At 43.9% G+C, this 13,749-nt stretch overlaps 1 pseudogene; it reads right to left on the bottom strand.

The window, feature by feature from the left end:
- Positions 1-6: 6 nt before the first annotated feature.
- The window catches only part of LOC112078651 (calcium-independent phospholipase A2-gamma-like), a 31,726-nt pseudogene continuing 17,983 nt past the window's right edge, over positions 7-13,749 (bottom strand).

The following is a 13,749-nucleotide window of genomic DNA, read 5'->3' on the forward strand; positions in this document are numbered from 1 at the left end:
AGCTATAGGAGGACAGGCTCATTGTAATGGCTGGAATGACAAAATGGAACGGTATCAAACATATGGAAGCCACGTTTAACTCGGTTCCATTTATTCCATTCCAACCATTACAATGAGTCTTTCCTCCTATAGCTCCTCCCACCAGCCTCCACTGATGGAGTCATATCAAAGCACATGTTTATTTTCAAGTCTAAATTAGTTTCTCAGCAGCTACCACCTGCAGTGCCTTTTGAACTTTAACCTCTGCAGGTCTCTTCCTATAGTTTGGAGATGAAGGGCCCTCGTACATGTCAGACCTTTACAGCTCCTATATTATCTTCATAATCAGTCTAAATTAGTGTCTCTCAGSCTGTCTGACCTTTCACCTCTAGACGTCCCCTACAGTTTGGAGATGAAGGGCAAGCCCTCGTACATGTCYGCCTTCAGTTTGCACCATTCAGCCAGCCTCTGGATGGCGCTCTTCTCCAGAGCCAGTACCGACGCTGCCTTGTTCAGCTTGGCTTCGTTCCTCTCCAGGTAGCGAGTTCCTTCCTCCTGCAGGAAGGTCAGCCTCTCCGGGCGGCTCTCGTCCAATGGGATGTCCTCGCTCATGTAGGGGTTGAAACGGAAGTAGGTGTTGGGTGGAAGGAGGGCGTCCAGCATGATGTGGACCTCTGACGGGGAGAGTAGAGGTGAGAGAGGTTTGGTCATGTTGCTGGAGTACAGTTAAATCATTTTATATCTTGATAGCTATCATGTTGTTAGTGTAGCTAGTTTAGAGGAAGCAGCTGCCTGGGAGAAGGAGAGAGCATGACGTGGACTTCTGATGAGGGAGACAAAGTTAGTCCGTATGTGACTGGTTTATTATGACTTCCTACTTTATAGAGATCCATCAAGTTGTTCATAGTGCCGTCACCCGCACACACTGTGACTAAACATCACTCACACTGACCATCTACACAGGTAGGAATCAGAGAGGAGGTGGAGTACTGGGGAGATGATGAATGAGAGGAATCAGAGAGGTGGAGTACTGGGGAGATGATGAATGAGAGGAATCTGAGAGAGGTGGAGTACTGGGGAGATGATGAATGAGAGGAATCAGAGAGGTGGAGTACTGGGAAGATGATGAATGAGAGGAATCAGAGAGAGGTGGAGTACTGGGGAGATGATGAATGAGAAGAATCAGAGAGAGGTGGAGTAGTGGGGAGATGATGAATGAGGAGGAATCAGAAGAGAGGTGGAGTATCCTGGGGAGATGAGTGAATGAGAAGAATCAGGGAGAGTGGAGTACTGGGAATGATGAATGAGAAGAATGGCGAGGAGAGAGGTTGGAGTAGTAGGAGATGATGAATGAGAGGAATCAGAGAGAGGTGGAGTACTGTGGGAGATGATGAATGCAGAAAAGAATCAGAGAGAGGTGGTACTATACTGGGGAGATGATGAATGAGAGAATCAGAGGAGAGGTGAGTACGGGGAGATGATGAATGAGAGGAATCCAGAGAGGTGAGTACTGGGGAGATGATGAATGAGAGGAATCAGAGAGGTGGAGTACTGGGGAGATGGATGAATGAGAGGAATCAGAGAGAGTGGAGTACTGGGAGATTGATGAATTGAGAGGGAAATCTGAAGAGAGAGAGGAATGGAGTACTGGGGAGATGATGAATAGATAGAATCAGAGAGAGGTGGAGTACGGGGAGATGAATGAATGAGAGGAATCAGAGAGAGTGGAGTACTGGGGAGATTGATGAATGAGATGGAGATCAGAGAGAGGTGGAGTACGCGGAAGATGGATGAATGAGAGGACATCAGAAGAGGTGTGTTCTAGTACTGGGGAGATGATGGAATGAGAGAGGAATCAAGAGAGGTGGAGTACTGGCGAAGATGATGAATGAGGAATTCAGAGGAGGTAGAGAGTACTGGGAGATGATGAATGAGAGGATATCAGAGAGAGGTGGCGTGGAGTACTGGGGAGATGATGGAATGAGAGGAATCAGAGAGGGTGAGTACTGGGAGATGATGAATGAGTAGGAATCGAGAGAGGTGGGATAGTATGGGAGATGATGATGAATGAGTGGCAAAGTAATAGAGAGGAGGAGTTACTGGGGAGATGATGAATGAGAGGAATCAGAGAGAGGGGAGTACTGGGGAGATGATGAATAAGGCAATCAGAGAGAAGTGGAGTACTGGGGAGATGATGAATGAGAGAATCAGAGAGGTGGAAGTTACTGGGGAGATGATGAATGAGAGGAATCAGAGAGGTGGAGTATCTGGGGAGATGATGAATGAGAGGAATCGAGAGAGGTGGAGTACTGGGGAGATGATGAATGAGAGGAATCAGAGAGGTGGAGTACTGGGGAGATGATGAATGAGAGGAATCAGAGAGGTGGAGTACTGGGGAGATGATGAATGAGAAGAATCAGAGAGGTGGAAGACTGGGGAGATGATGAATGAGGAGGAATCAGAGAGGGGAGTACTGGGAGATGATTGGTCTCCACCACCTAGCAGGACTACATGCAGCGAATGGTCACTTAATGAGATTCACAGAAAACAATTGACATCCAACCACCTACAAGAGACTACATGCAGTGTCTGTTTTAGTGAAGCACATGTCTCTGACTGCTGGCTGGCTGGCTGGCTGGCTGGCTGACTGCCTTTAATCTGATGTTATAAATAACCTAATGTGGTTCACCCTGTCAAATGACAGATGTGGACAGTGGCACACACACCAACTACACACACACACACACACACACAACACACACACCACACACACACACACACACACACACAACACACACCAACTACACACACACACACCAACTCCACACACACCAACTACACCACACACACTCCATGGTCCTCTGGTGACCCACCCTCTGTGTCGGTGGCACTGCTGATGACGTTGGTGATCTTGGCTTTGAGACTGGTGGAGTGGTGTTGTTCTTGTTGCCGGTCTCATAGCGACCCGTACCCAGGGAGACCACACACTGCACTGGGGTGTTGGCCCAAGCAGCTTACACTCATGGATGGCCAACGCTGTGGGTTGTTGATGAGGAGACCACCGTCCTTGAAACACACAGAGACAGTCTGACTTTAGAAAATAAACACAAGGATTTTAGACGGACCGGTATGTTGTTCAAATGTTACACATCTTTGCTTTACTCATCTCATATGTATATACTGTATTCTATTCTACTGTATTTTAGTCTACGCCGCTCCGACATTGCTCGTCCTAATATTTATATATTCCTTAATTCCATTCTTTTACTTTTAGGTTTGTGTTATTGTTAGATATTACTGCGCTATTGGAGCTAGAAACACAAGCATTTCGCTACAGCTGCAATAACATCGGCTAATGTGACCAATAAAATTTGATTTAATGTAATGTTTATGTCTGCGTTCTTATCTTGTATTAAAAGGTACATGACATTAAGTTTGGTAAATGTACTGGTAAATGTCTAATAATATTGAGGTAGAACACAGTAAATCACCATGTCCTAGTACATCATGTCTGAGGTAGAACACAGTAAATCACCATGTCCTAGTACATCATGTCTGAGGTAGAACAAGTAAATCACCATGTCCTAGTACATCATGTCTGAGTAGAACACAGTAAATCACCATGTCCTAGTACATCATGTCTGAGGTAGAACACAGTAAATCACCATGTCCTAGTACATCATGTCTGAGGTAGAACACAGTAAATCACCATGTCCTAGTACATCATGTCTGAGGTAGAACACAGTAAATCACCATGTCCTAGACATCAGTCTGAGGTAGAACACAGTAAATCACCATGTCCAGACACATGTCTGAGGAACACAGTAAATCACCATGTCCTAGTACATCATGTCTGAGGTAGAACACAGTAAATCACCATGTCCTAGTACATCATGTCTGAGTGAGAACACAGTAAATCACCATGTCCTAGTACATCATGTCTGAGGTAGAACACAGTAAATCACCATGTCCTAGTACATCATGTCTGAGGTAGAACACAGTAAATCACCATTCCTAGTACATCATGTCTGAGTAGAACACAGTAAATCACCATGTCCTAGTACATCATGTCTGAGTAGAACACAGTAAATCACCATGTCCAGTACATCATGTCTGAGGTAGAACACAGTAAATCACCATGTCCTCGTACATCATGTCTGAGGTAGAACACAGTAAATCACCATGTCCTCGTACATCATGTCTGAGGTAGAACACAGTAAATCACCATGTCCTAGTACATCATGTCTGAGGTAGAACACAGTAAATCACCATGTCCTCGTTACATCATGTCTGAGGTAGAACACAGTAAATCACCATGTCCTAGTACATCATGTCTGAGGTAGAACACAGTAAATCACCATGTCCTAGTACATCATGTCTGAGTAGAACACAGTAAATCACCATGTCCTATACATCATGTCTGAGGTAGAACACAGTAAATCACCATGTCCTAGTACATCATGTCTGAGGTAGAACACAGTAAATCACCATGTCCTGTACATAATGTCTGAGTAGAACACAGTAAATCACCATGTCCTAGTACATCATGTCTGAGGTAGAAACACTAAATCACCAGTCCTAGACAAATGTCTGAGGTAGACACAGTAAATCACCATGTCCTCGTACATCATGTCTGAGGTAGAACACAGTAAATCACCATGTCCTAGTACATCAATGTCTGAGTAGAACACAGTAAATCACCATGTCCTCGTACATCATGTCTGAGGTAGAAACACAGTAAATCACCATGTCCTCGTACATCATGTCTGAGGTAGAACACAGTAAATCACCATGTCCTAGTACATCATGTCTGAGGTAGAACACAGTAAATCACCATGTCCTCGTACATCATGTCTGAGGTAGAACATAGTAAATCACCATGTCCTAGTACATCATGTCTGAGGTAGAACACTGTAAATCACCATGTCCTCGTACATAATGTGTCTTTATGACTCCAACAGACAAGCATGCATCATTACAAACCAGCGCACGCTGGAAGATGTGAACATATGAAAGAGGCTTAGCATCAAGCATGTCTTCAGGGGGAGGAGTGACCAGAATGCAGCTTCCACAGCTGCCTTGAAGTGTGCCAATTACCCTGAGGTATACCTGGAGTTACTGGGTGATAGAGAATGTGTGTGTGAGTGTGTGTTTGTCCTCTCCTTGTCAACAGTCCTCCAGCAGCTCGTTTCCAGAGTCAGGTGAGGTCGAGGTTTAATGAAACGCCCCAGGCCCTGATCATTGCTGCTCTGCATCTAAACACCAGGCCTGTTTAATGAAACGGCCCAGGCCCTGATCAATGCTGCTCTGCATCTAAACACCAGGCCTGTTTAATGAAACGCCCCAGGCCCTGATCAATGCTGCTCTGCATCTAAACACCAGGCCTGTTTAATGAAACGCCCCAGGCCCTGATCAATGCTGCTCTGTTTAAGCTGCCTGACCTGGGACTACGAGGCTGTTCTACTGGCCCACCAGGCTTGTGGAAACACGTCCCTATCGACCACTCCAGGGCTGGTGAGAAGTGGTACACAGTCTAATACATCCCAGAGATGAATAGACCAGAGTCTGCTTGCCTGTAGGGTGATAGTGGTCTGAATAACAAGGAGTTAAACGTGTGGTAGAAATGTCTTTCTGACCAGGCCAACAAAAGGGAAACAGCAAGTGTATTACCCATACAGGGCAGGATAGCTCAATACCTCAATGTTGTACGATCACCTCAACAGAGCCGCCGCGCCACAGTAGAAAGAGGCTTTGATACGGTGCAATTCATTATTCACATCTCAGTTCCAGAAGCAGTTGTGAATGTCAGCGGCTGCAGACAGACAAGATTAGCCAGACAGAGGCTAGGTAAGGGCTCTCTCGCTCACACACACACACTTACTTGACAGTGTGTGTGTCAGGCTACTCTATGTGCTCCAGACACTAGCTGAGCAGTGACCGTGTCTTGGCAAGGCCAGGTTTAGTCTTTTGAGTTATTTCTTCCCTCTCTCCCTCTTAGCTACCCTCTCCAAGTCCACTTACTCTTGGACTTCATCCACTAAGCCTGCGTCCAAAATGGCACCCTATTTCCTATATAGTGCACTACTTCTGAGAGCCCTATGGGCCCTGGTAATAAGTAATGCACTACATAGGAATAGGGTGTAATTTTGGAACGCACCCTGGGTGAAGGGTTTTCAAACTGGGCTGTTTGGATAGGATTAAACTGCTAAAACAATGATCTACTCATGGTGAACTGTGGGAAGAGTGTGGCTCACAATAAGGCCTTGACCCCTGCTGACTGCAGGTCAGAGGTCATTTCCACTCTGTGGGGGTCGGAGCTACAACAGCTCTCTGGGCTAAGCCTCTCTCTCAACAACCTCACTGGCTTCTCACTACAGAGACACTGAAGAGAAACAAGCACATGAGTCTCCAGTGTTGCCATGGCGTTTGTCCAGCACTGCCTCTTCTAAAAACACTGAAGGAATTGGAATAAGGAAGTGGGCCCTGACTGACATGAAAGTCTCACTATTTGGGCTTTCAAACTAGAGGAAATGTCACAGTCACAGTGATAGTGAACATATTACAAGACAATTCTCACTGCTAACTGTTGTTGTTTTATCAGGTGATTATTTTTTGTTCCTCAGGCTCTTGAGACCTGTTAACCAACAAGCCAACGTGATTCTCCTGTTGTGCATCATCGTGACTAAGCAGAGATTTATGGCACCTTAATGCGTCTTGACTCTTCGCTGCAGGCCTCATGATTAAACACTAAACTAGCCAAATAAAACCTTGCCTGGCTGCAATTCACTGGACCAGATCCCTGGTCTTTATGTTATGTGCAGTATGTCCCTGGTACAGTGTGACCAGATCCTGGTCTTTATGTTATCATGATGCAGTATGTCCCTGGTACAGAGTGACCAGATCCCTGGTTTTTATGTTATGATACAGTATGTCCCTGGTACAGTGTGACCAGATCACTAGTCTTTATGTTATCATGATACAGTATGTCCCTGTAGTGTGACCAGATCCTGGTCTTTATGTTATCATGAATGCAGTATGTCCCTGGTACAGTGTGACCAGATCACTGGTCTTTATGTTATGATGCAGTATGTCCCTGGTACAGTGTGACCAGATCCCTGGTCTTTATGTATCATGATACAGTATGTCCCTGGTAAGTGTGACCAGATCACTAGTCTTTATGTTATCATGATACAGTTGTCCCTGGTAGTGTGACCAGATCCTGGTCTTTATGTTATCATGATGCAGTATGTCCCTGGTACAGTGTGACCAGATCACTGGTCTTTATGTTATGATGCAGTATGTCCCTGGTACAGTGTGACCAGATCCTGGTCTTTATGTTATCATGATACAGTATGTCCCTGGTACAGTGTGACCAGATCCCTGGTCTTTATGTTATCATGATCAGTATGTCCCTGGTACAGTGTGACCAGATCCCTGGTCTTTATGTTATCATGATGCAGTATGTCCCTGGTACAGTGTGACCAGATCCCTGGTCTTTATGTTATGATACAGTATGTCCCTGGTACAGTGTGACCAGATCACTAGTCTTTATGTATCATGATACAGTATGTCCCTGGTACAGTGTGACCAGATCCCTGGTCTTTATGTTATGATACAGTTGTCCCTGGTACAGTGTGACCAGATCACTGGTCTTTATGTATCATGATACAGTAGTTCCCTGGTACAGTGTGACCAGATCCCTGGTCTTTATGTTATGATGCAGTATGTCCCTGGTACAGTGTGACCAGATCCCTGTTCTTTATGTTATGATACAGTATGTCCCTGGTACAGTGTGACCAGATCACTAGTCTTTAGTTATCATGATACAGTATGTCCCTGGTACAGTGTGACCAGATCACTGGTCTTTATGTCATCATGATACAGTATGTCCCTGGTACAGTGTGACCAGATCCCTGGTCTTTATGTTATGATGCAGTATGTCCCTGGTACAGTGTGACCAGATCCCTGTTCTTTATGTTATGATACAGTATGTCCCTGGTACAGTGTGACCAGATCACTAGTCTTTATGTTATCATGATACAGTATGTCCCTGGTACAGTGTGACCAGATCCCTGGTCTTTATGTTATGATGCAGTATGTCCCTGGTACGTGTGACCAGATCCCTGGTCTTTATGTTATGATACAGTATGTCCCTGGTACAGTGTGACCAGATCACTAGTCTTTATGTTATCATGATACAGTATGTCCCTGGTACAGTGTGACCAGATCCCTGGTCTTTATGTTATGATACAGTATGTCCCTGGTACAGTGTGACCAGATCACTGGTCTTTATGTTATGATGCAGTATGTCCCTGGTACAGTGTGACCAGATCCCTGGTCTTTTTGTTATGATACAGTATGTCCCTGGTACAGTGTGACCAGATCACTGGTCTTTATGTCTCATGATACAGTATGTCCCTGGTAAGTGTGACCAGATCCCTGGTCTTTATGTTATGATAGAGTATGTCCCTGGTACAGTGTGACCAGATCACTGGTCTTTATGTTATGATACAGTATGTCCCTGGTATAGTGTGACCAGATCACTGGTCTTTATGTTATCATGATGCAGTATGTCCCTGGCAAACTAACATGCTTAAGGTAACAAGGTAACAAGCACACAAGCTGTGAAGGAAGTTCTATGGAACCACAGTACAGTGCTGTTCAGTGCCTCTGTCAAAATAACAACCAAGCTTTGTTAGAGGACTCTAGATGGATAAAACCCGTGTTGGCTGGCCATTGCGGGCTTCCACAATATTAAAGAAGTCTGGGTGGGACTTCCTATGGATTAAGGAAGGATCACATGATTCCATCCGGGTCATCAGGAGGGATCAGCGAATGAATTATATTCATGAGCAAACACTAGGTGGGCACACTTTCAGTTTGTTTGCTAAATCAGAGAAGTAGAAGAAGAAGAAAATGGACTGCTTCAAAATGGAGACGGCCTCGATGGCGCTGCCTGTGCACTCACTGACACCAAAACATATATAAAGATATCTCTATCTATCCATGTGGGTACCTTACAATTATTACCAGGAAGTAGACAGGAAACTGTCATTTTCAAATGATATACAAGACAAAGAAAATATATACAAGACATTTTTTTATATATTTTTTTAACTATTTATACAGGCGAGAACATATTCTGCTTTGCAAGAACAACCTGTCAAAAAGGTAATATTAGCTCGTCACCAAAACCCTTTTAACGGCTGATACAGTTGTCTTGGAATGACTCCAGCTGAGGAGAAGAGGGTCAACTGCTGAGTGGAAAGACCCAATTACACGTGAGGACCTGATCAATGGTCCTGGGAATCCTGTTTCTCAGTAAGACAGACAGGGACAGAGCCCTCTTTAACTGCATTGGAGTAGGCTGTGAACCAATTACAACACACGAGAGAAAGAGAGAGAGAGAGAAATTAGAAAAATATGTTGACAAGGGAGAGCAAACAGAGGAGGTCTGAATGTTTAGTAAGTCTGAGAGAAGGTTAATATTGACTGAGTATAGTTCATCCACACACAGTTAGAGAGAGAGAACACTATTGGCCCTCCCTGTTTGTTTATCTGTCAAGGGCCATGTACAACATGCCACTGCACCAGATTTAGCGAGATATCCCAGGAACTACAGATTAAAATTAGCTATTATTAGTATTACCAAAAGGTCAATGATTTTCTCGTACGTGATTGGGCTAATTTGGGAATCCTAACCAGCCTCTCACAGAGAGATAAAGCCACAGTGTGGTTGAAACCTGGCCACACCTTAACACAGTTAATTGCCACTGTAGATGAAACTTTCACCTGAATCTCAGTCCTTCTCCATAGCCCACAAATGACCAAAACACTATTGACAGTAAAATAACTGCTTAGGCACCCCGTTAACCCATTATACTTGTTAGTATTATTCAAATAAACAATGGTAGAAACATGCTTGTCTATTTTCTTCATCACTGAGCCAACCGCTCCCCCGATAATAGTCCTGGTAGTGAGTGTTGATCCACGTCTCCACGCCACACCGCTCCCCCTATAATAGTCCTGCTAGTGAGTGTTGATCCACGTCTCCACGCCACAAAATACCGGCTCCCTCCCTCCTATAATAGTCCTGCTAGTGAGTGTTGATCCACGTCTCCACGCACACCGCTCCCCCTATAATAGTCCTGCTAGTGAGTGTTGATCCACGTCTCCACGCCCCACACCGCTCCCCTAATATAGTCCTGGTAGTGAGTGTTGATCCACGTCTCCACGCCACACCGCTCCCCCGATAATAGTCCTGCTAGTGAGTGTTGATCCACATCTCCACGCCACACCGGCTCCCCCTATAATATTCCTGCTAGTGAGTGTTGATCCACGTCTCACGCCACACCACACCGCCCCTCCCCTATATAGTCCTGCTAGTGAGTGTTGATCCACATCTCCACGCCACACCCGCTCCCCCTATAAATAGTCTGCGCCACACCGCTCCCCCTATAATAGTCCTGCTAGTGAGTGTTGATCCACGTCGCCACACCGCTCCCCCTATAATAGTCCTGCTAGTGAGTGTTGATCCACGTCTCCACGCCACACCGCTCCCCCTATAACAGTCCTGCTAGTGAGTGTTGATCCACGCCACAGTATTTCATTACGCCAGCTGGTTCTTTTCCCTGACCTCTATGGTCACATAGCCTTAATAAGGGTCAACCTTCCAATCACCATATACCAGTTTCCAGTCACAACAAGCCAACATCCTTGGCCTATATCTGTGTTGGAGTCAAGAAGTAAACTAAAAAAAAAAATTAAAAAAAAATTCTCATGTTTTCTCATTGCTTTTCAACAAGGAAAATTAGAATTTCAGTTTACTTATAAAAAGAAAAAGGCAATGTCATAATTTCACAAGTAAGATAATATGGCCATGAGCTTGGATTTAACTCCCCATAACAACAGCAGGTCATTTAGCTAGCTATAACAAACAAACCTGCTCATGTAAATCCCCATTACAACAGCAGGTCATTTAGCTAGCTATAACAAACAAACCTGCTCATTGAAATCCCCATAATAACAGCAGGTCATTTAGCTAGCTATAACAAACAAACCTGCTCATTGAAATCCCCATAATAACAGCAGGTCATTTAGCTAACTATAACCAACACACCAGCTCATTTAAATCCCCATAATAACAGCAGGTCATTTAGCTAACTATAACAAACACACCAGCTCATTGAAATCCCCATAATAACAGCAGGTCATTTAGCTAACTATAACCAAAACACAAGCTCATTGAAATCCCCATAATAACAGCAGGTCATTTAGCTAACTATAACCAAAACACCAGCTCATTTAAATCCCCATAACAACAGCAGGTCATTTAGCTAACTATAACCAAAACACCAGCTCATTTAAATCCCCATAACAACAGCAGGTCATTTAGCTAGCTATAACAAACAAACCTGCTCATTGAAATCCAGCCTGAGAGTCCCTGAATGAGGCTTCTCAGCTTCTCTTCATGCATGATATCCTAACACAACACTAGCACAAAATGGATGTACTGGCTCTGGTCTCATTGTTTAGCTGTGTCCAGATGGGCAGATGACAGGGACTGGGAGGGAGGATATGTTGCATTCAGCTGAGGCAGAAGACATTTCATTTTCTGTCCCGTTGCCTCAAGAACACCGGGGAGGTCGAACTGGGAGCCACGCTCTGCTCATCTCCCCTCTAGACTCTGGGTGTCCCAGAAATAGCACCATATTCCCTATGTAGTGCACTACTATATGGTTGTGGTCAAAAGTAGTGCACTATATAGGGAATAGGGTGGCATTTGGGACGTATACTCTCTGTCACAGTGTATCTATGATGCAACAACATTACTAACAACATTCATGCACGTGGCTGAGCCAGGCTAGCTACATGTTTAAATATACCAGATCACTGGGTATTAGTTCACCATGGCTCTACTATAGAACGGCTAGTCCTGGTTGATCTTCTTGTCCTTCATGTTGACCACGGGTGCTGTAGATTTCCTGGAGCAGGCAGTGTGCCCCGATTAATGTTTTGATCATGACCGCACCACCTGCTACGGTTGTATAGTACTGGTTTCTATATAGAGCCTGGTGGAACTAATACCCAGTAATCTGTATATTTAAAACAATGGTAGCTAGTCTGGCTGGTTGTAAGACGGGGTCTTATGAGTAGGCCAATGGTAAACTAATACCAGTGATCTGCGTTATATTTTAAACATGTAGCTAGTCTGGCTGGTTGTATAGTACTCTTTCTATAGTAGAGCCATGGTGAACTAAACCAGTGATCTGGTATATTTAAACATGTAGCTAGTCTGGCTGTTGTATAGTACTGGTTCTATAGTAGAGCCATGGTGAACTAATACCAGTGATCTGCGTATATTTAAAACATGTAGCTAGTCTGGCTGTGTTGTATAGTACCATGGTGAACTAATTACTAGTGATCTGGTATATTTAAACATGTAGCTAGTCTGGCTGGTTGTATAGTACTGGTTCTACTAGTAGAGCCATGGTGAACTAATACCCAGTGATCTGGTATATTTAAACATTGTAGCGAGTCTGGCTGGTTGTATAGTACCATGGTGAACTAAACACAGTGATCTGGTATATTTAAACATGTAGCTAGTTGGCTGGTTGTATAGTACTGGTTCTATAGTAGAGCCATGGTGAACGTAATACACAGTGATCTGGTATATTTAAACATGTAGCTAGTCTGGCTGGTTGATAGTAACTGTTCTATAGTTAGCGCCATGGTGAACTAATACCAGTGATCTGGTATATTTAAACAGTAGCTAGTCTGGCTGGCGTGGATCTGGTATATTTAACATGTAGCTAGTCTGGGCTGTGTATAGTACTGGTTCTAATAGTAGACCATGGTGAACTAATACACAGTGATCTGGTATATTTAAACATGTAAGGCGAGTCTGGCTGTTGTATAGTACTGTTCTATAGTAGAGCCATGTGGAACTAATACCCAGTGATCTGGTATATTTAAACATGTAGCTAGTCTGGCTGGTTGTATAGTACCAAAATGGTGAACTAATACCAGTGATCTGGTATATTTAAACATGTAGCTAGTCGGCTGGTTGTATAGTACTGGTTCTATAGTAGACCATGGTGAACTAATACACAGTGATCTGGTATATTTAAACATGTAGCTAGTTCGGCTGGTTGTATAGTACTGGTTCTTAGTAGAGCCATTGAACGAATACACAGTGATCTGGTATATTTAAACATGTAGCTAGTCTGGCTGGTTGTATAGTACTGGTTCTATAGTAGAGCCATGGTGAACTAATACCAGTGATCTGGTATATTTAAACATGTAGCTAGTCTGGCTGGTTGTATAGTACTGGTTCTATAGTAGAGCCATGGTGAACTAATACCCAGTGATCTGGTATATTTAAACATGTAGCTAGTCTGGCTGGTTGTATTAGTACTGGTTCTATAGTAGAGCCATGGTGAACTAATACACAGTGATCTGGTATATTTAAACATGTAGCTCTAGTCTGGTGATCTGTATATTTAAACATGTAGCGTCTGGCTGTTGTATAGTACTGGTTCTATAGTAGAGCCATGGTGAACTAATAACACAGTGATCTGGTATATTTAAACATGTAGCTAGTCTGGCTGGTTGTATAGTACTGGTTCTATAGTAAGAGCCATGGTGAACTAATACACAGTGATCTGGTATATTTAAACATGTAGCTAGCTGGCTGTTGTATAGTACTGGTTCTATAGTAGAGCCATGGGGGAATAATACCAGTGATCTGGTATATTTTAATACATTGTA

Source organism: Salvelinus sp. IW2-2015, unplaced genomic scaffold (assembly GCF_002910315.2).
Source record: "Salvelinus sp. IW2-2015 unplaced genomic scaffold, ASM291031v2 Un_scaffold6020, whole genome shotgun sequence".
Taxonomy (NCBI): domain Eukaryota; kingdom Metazoa; phylum Chordata; class Actinopteri; order Salmoniformes; family Salmonidae; genus Salvelinus; species Salvelinus sp. IW2-2015.